The sequence below is a fragment of the Gadus chalcogrammus genome, chromosome 11 (assembly GCF_026213295.1).
Source record: "Gadus chalcogrammus isolate NIFS_2021 chromosome 11, NIFS_Gcha_1.0, whole genome shotgun sequence".
In the NCBI taxonomy this organism is placed as follows: Eukaryota; Metazoa; Chordata; class Actinopteri; order Gadiformes; family Gadidae; genus Gadus; species Gadus chalcogrammus.
Genome location: NC_079422.1, coordinates 7,527,134 through 7,532,929, shown reverse-complemented (window position 1 = coordinate 7,532,929; position 5,796 = coordinate 7,527,134). Strand labels below are relative to the sequence as shown.

At 42.9% G+C, this 5,796-nt stretch overlaps 2 protein-coding genes across 2 annotated transcripts in view; one reads left to right on the top strand and one right to left on the bottom strand.

Moving 5' to 3' along the window:
- The window catches only part of LOC130391291 (trypsin-2-like), a 229,205-nt gene that overhangs the window by 190,691 nt on the left and 32,718 nt on the right, over positions 1 to 5,796 (top strand). The gene's annotated exons all lie outside the window — the stretch shown is intronic.
- The window catches only part of erfl1 (Ets2 repressor factor like 1), a 28,923-nt gene that overhangs the window by 23,058 nt on the left and 69 nt on the right, over positions 1 to 5,796 (bottom strand). Inside the window, exon 2 of the mRNA XM_056601348.1 lies at positions 2,066 to 2,199. The gene's annotated coding sequence lies outside the window, so the exon portion shown is untranslated. The remainder of the gene's footprint in view (positions 1 to 2,065; positions 2,200 to 5,796) is intronic.

The window sequence follows — 5,796 nt, the reverse complement described above, 5'->3', positions numbered from 1 at the left end:
GAATGTGTCCCTCTGCACGCACTGGGCACAATGCCAATTGGCCTGAGGTCTGGTCAGCAGACCAGAGACAGACCATGCTGGTGTGAATAGAGAGGAATAGGGATGTGCGATGGGAATAGAAAGGTTTATGTTTGGCAAATGCTGACAGCCTTGTTCTTTCTCCTTCTTCGTCTTCCTCATGCACTTCCTGTGACTCTCTTAACCCGAGCCAACCCCTCTCTCTCTCTCTCTCTCTCTCTCTCTCTCTCTCTCTCTCTCTCTCTCTCTCTCTCTCTCTCTCTCTCTCTCTCTCTCTCATGCATGTTTGTTTCACAGGTTTCCCGCGGCCACACTGCCTCACTCGCTCTCTCCTTCCCTTGCTCTTTCCTTCCCTTGCTCTCTCCTGCCCTTGTTCTAGCCTTTCCTTGCTCTCTTCTTCCCTTGCTCTCTCCTTCCCTTGCTCTCTCCTTCCTGCTATCCCTCTCTATATTATGTTTTCCTCCATCTTTCCTCTCAGTCTCCCCTTACATCCTCATCCTCTCTGCATCACCCTTCCTTATATTTAACTCTCAGGCTTCCTCTCTCTCCCTCTCTCCCTCTCTCCATCCCTCCCTCCTTACCTCATTCACTTTCTCTATCTCCCTCTGTCTACTCTCTTTGCCTCTCCGTCCCGACTTTGTGATCCTTCTACCTCTCTATCTCTCTTTCTCTCGCTCCCTCTCCCTCCCTCCATCTCTCCTCCTCTCTCCCTCTCTCCCTCTCTCTCTCTCTCTCTCTCTCTCTCTCTCTCTCTCTCTCTCTCTCTCTCTCTCTCTCTCTCCCTCGCTCTCTCTCTCTCTCTCTCTGGCAGTCGGATTAGGCAGTTATCTCGGCTGGGCCTCTCCCTCCCGCCCCTAAACGGCCGTGAGGATGATAAGAGTCACTGGGATTTGTCAAATTGTGCGCCCATCGATTAACTGACCTTTCCCGCCCGCCAGCCCCTCAGCCACTGCCGCGGCGCACTGCCGACAGGCCAGATAGAGAGATAGATGGAGACACGCGCCTGTTGTTATTGTGTACAAGTTTGTAGTTACCAGGTGTGGCGGTCAGCGAGCGACACGGGAGGGAGGCGGCGGGGGGGAGAGGGGGTAGAGGGAGGGCGTGAGGGAGGGAGATAGAGAGAGGGGAAGGAGGGCAGGAAGAGGAGAGGACAGAGGAGAACTTCTCCATACAGAATGGAGAAGTTTAAATGTACGGTCTTGTACGGTGTGTGTTTGATACAGCAATCTCGGAAAATAATCAAAATGGGAGGGCTAGAGCTGTATTCTGTAGATGGGGTTTTATGTAGATGTTTCACTCGCTGTCTTCACTCCTGGACCGTGAATGAAGATCTCCTCTATGCACAAGATAAAGATTTAATACGGATTACATGGTGGAGCATGTAATTAACCTGATTTAGATGGATTTTGTTGATGCAGGTATTGGTTTATGATTATGTTTTTTGTAATGAGGATTTTATGATAGTGTTATCCAAATTTAGCATTTATATGGCCTATTGTATCTATTAAGAAGTAATTTATAAGTAATTTATATTTGCAAACTTAAAATAACACATTCTATATTTTTGACTGTTCATTTTATGTATTTTAATTGTTAATTTAGGTATGTCGCATTAGCCATTAGAAATATGTTTATTTCTCCATACTCGTTTAAGTGTTAACATGTGATATGACTATAGAGTTAACAAATAGTTAATTACTCTATGAGAGGTTTAATTTGTAATACAACGAACGCTAGCGGTAGGCCTACAGAGTCAAAAATGGAATAGTCATAATAAACAAAAAAATATTTGGTCGACATATTAGCCCATAAAACGTGGCACAGGGAGACTTTTTTAATCTATTTTTGCTCTTGAACCCACGTCACATTTTGAAAAAATTGGCTCAACTTAAATTGGAAATATAAATCCAATAGGCCTAATATCGATCTCCTCACAGGGTGCCGAATAAGGAAGAGGCTAATTTCGCATTAGTTAATGAAGGCATGAAATTACGTTTTGCTTCTCATTTTGCTTAAGCAAACCGAGACTCGGATTAGGTTGGCCTACCTGGACTTCCGCGTCGGACCGCCTCAGAGAAGCACCTGAGGCCGAGCCCAGACGCCGATTCTCGGGTAGTGTTGGCGTTTCCGCGGTGCGCTGCGCCGGGCGGAGCGGGAAGACGGGGGCCTCGCTAGTGATCACTAAAAGACCCAACAACAAAAAAACAGCAATTGTAAAAAGTCGCTCTCTATATGCTTTAACAAATTGTATCTCAGTACGGTTTGAAGCAGTGCATTTTACCCGGTCATTCATCATCTGAAAAGAGGGACGTGCAAACTAACCAAAGAAAAATAAAAATAAAAGTAAACTTGGTTAAGCTGTCTTCCACCTGAGTGCAACCGTTCCGCTCCTGTTTCCCGGAGGACTTGTGCTACAGGGGAGAGGGCGACAGGTGGAACCACTTTTCCGTCTGCGATCAATCACCTTATTTACTCTCTGCTGTCATATCGCAAAACGAGGCGGCGGCGGGAAGCAGGGGTCCTATAGCTCCGACGAGGTGGGGGGGGGGGGGGGACGAAGACGACGACCAGAGGAAGGGCCACCGGATCCCAACTCAGTGTGAGCCTCTTCTCCTGTTATCGATACAGGAGAGCTCGCTCGGTAGATTATTGACCGGGCTAACTAGCTGCACTTTGATCATACGAAATTGCTTTGATAAAAACACTTTAAGCAGCATTTAAAAAAAATCTAAACCCACTCTGAAGTTATTTTCTTTTCGTGTTCTTAGGGAAGGTTTATTTATAAAAATACCGAACATTGACCGAAGCAGCCAACGTCTGAAGCTGTCAGTCCAACCACCCAGTCTGAAATCCAGCATTCAAATATTACAAACTATATTAGGCTATCTTGAATATAGGCCTAGCAGGCTCGATTGAGGACTAGGCCTATCCAAAAAGAAAAAATATGGAAACATTTTTCCTTACCCTGCTCACATTATTGTCTTGAAAAAGAAAAATAAGTAGGCCTAGGCCTATAATTCGCAAATGTCAGCATTTCATAATGTTAAATATGAAACTATTACAATAAGTATAAGTAGCCTAATATAACAGCCTGCTGTTAAAGTATGCGAGAAAAGAAACAGCAAACTAGAAAAGAAAAAAACTTGTTCATGACATATTACAAAGAAATATTAGATGTACCTAAATTACAATTGTACCCTATTTTTATAATTATAATTATTAATATTACTGAAATTGTTTTGATTTGCCTATTATTACTAAGATTAATAGTAATATTATTATTACTATCATCATCATAATTTGTGAACATTTGGCGAAAAGTTTTCCAAACGAAAATGTTAACTTACAAGACTAGCCCATTTATGTTGGAAAATAAAACAAAATTATTACGACGATGTTATTATTATTATTATTATTATAATTATTATCATCATTATTATTATTATTATTGTTGTTATTTTTAGTAAGCCTATTATTATATTATTGCAAAGGCCCTTTAATGATTTGATCATGAGCCTACCTGCGAGAATTGTAGCTGGTCTTAAAATTCCGTTAAAAGCTGATTTGAAATAATTGGTTCGGCAGGTCCACCTCGCCGAGAGGTGATCTCTGACTCAGGAGGGTGGAAGCGGAAACCCCAAATCTCATTAAACACCGAGCATCCAACCAACGGCACCCACGACAACGGAGGTTTTCCCATTCATAGATTGAGTTTCTAGATGACCAGTCCTATGGGTTAAAACTTTTTTGGAAAAAGGATTTGTTAACAAAGCATATTTGCAGCACAGTTGCAGGATCCTTCACATCTCAAGCTAATGTTGAACAGTGTAGGCCTACATACGAAATGGACAATAAAATATACGATTCAGTAAATGATGGAGACTATAATTGTTTATATGCTAACAACATTAGGGTTTCTTAATAATGCTAATTATAAAAAATCCCCCAAAAATCCTAAACACGCATGCAGAGACCACAAGGGGCCACACACACACACACACACACACACACACACACACACACACACACACACACACACACACACACACACACACACACACACACACACACACACACACACACACACGCACACACACACACACACGCACACACAACCTCACACACACACACACACACACACACACACACACACACACACACACACACACACACACACACACACACACACACACACACACACGAACACACACACACACACACACACACACACACACACACACACACACACACACACACACACACACACACACACACACACACATTTCAAAACTTAGGTGCTCACGCAGGGTCATGTTTTGCGAAGTTAGGTGTAAATAATTGAGGAGAGAAAAACAACATTCTGTGGGGATAGGTGGATATATTGATCGATTTCCTAATCTGGAATAGTTACATGCATCTATTGATTTGCCAACACTTTTTATCTGGAAATATGCTGGCACAAATAATTGATGGAGCACACCCACGGCGCACATAAATATGCAACAAAGTTGCACGAGGGTAAACACCCCCATACCCCCTCCCCATTACCCCGCAGTCCCCCAGAAAGCAGGAAGAGGAAGAAAATACGAGTAAACTGCCCAAGTCTGAGAGAGATTATTCCGAAATATTCTTGCAATGTTGACCCCTACCAAAAGGATCCGTTTGGGAAAAACTTAGCGCTCAGAAATAACTCGTAAACAAACACCTGAGCCAGCAAGAACCCAAATCAACTTGTAGCGCGTGAGGGCGAGGCAATCATGTGTTCGGTTACTAAAAATACCAACTTCTGTTTCCCCATGCGGGGGTCTATCATTTTTCCAACTCACAGCTAAAACAGAAAAAGAGTTTGCTTCAAATAACAAAAATTCTATTTTTCAGCAATTGGTATAACAAGACCTTCTAAAATGAGTTTAATATGAACCTTTTTGTGCGCCGGGCTGCTGTCACATGTGAGCGAACCACAGCGCGTAACATTGTGACACAAACGCTAATGCATCCGAGTCAAGACATTTAAACACACACACACACACGCGCGCGCGCACACACACACGCACGCCCACCCCCCCCCACACACACACACACACACACACACACACACACACACACACACTGCACGAGGGTAGATTAAACATGGGGGCTAGTACATCCAGAGAGCGCGGGAGATGCAGCAGATAAACGGAGGGGGCGACACGGGTTCGGGTAGCCGTGTCGCCGGCCGTGTGAGCGGCTGTTTAATTGACTGATTGATGCGGCGGCGTGGAGGTGACGGCTGGACGTGCAGCGTTAACACACTCAGACACGTGAGGGCTAATCCGGGCCAGTTAGGTGCCAAAAAACAGCGCGGGCCCGCTCCCCCCGCGAATAAAAAAATAAAATAAAAAATAAACTGTGTTTTAAAATAATTATATTCGTGGTGCCCCTGCCGTCTTTTCGAGAGATCACATTTAAAACACAAGAAAGTAACTGGTTTTATAGGAAAGCTGTTATAAAACCATAAGGTGCGTTAATTTTTATATTTAGTCGAATTCAAATTTGTGTATGCTTTTCAGCTAAATAAATAACAATTGTAAGTCTAATGTAATGTATCCCAAATATCAGAAAGACGAGACTAAAATAATACACATTTATAGTGAATTAAAATACAATTAAAATTCAAGGTAAGAAATACAAACAACCAAATCGCAAAAAACTGATTTCACTCTACAAAATACAGCTCATGCAAAAGCAAAATAACCCAGAAAATCCAACGATAGAAAATGAAATCGGTATAAAACGCTT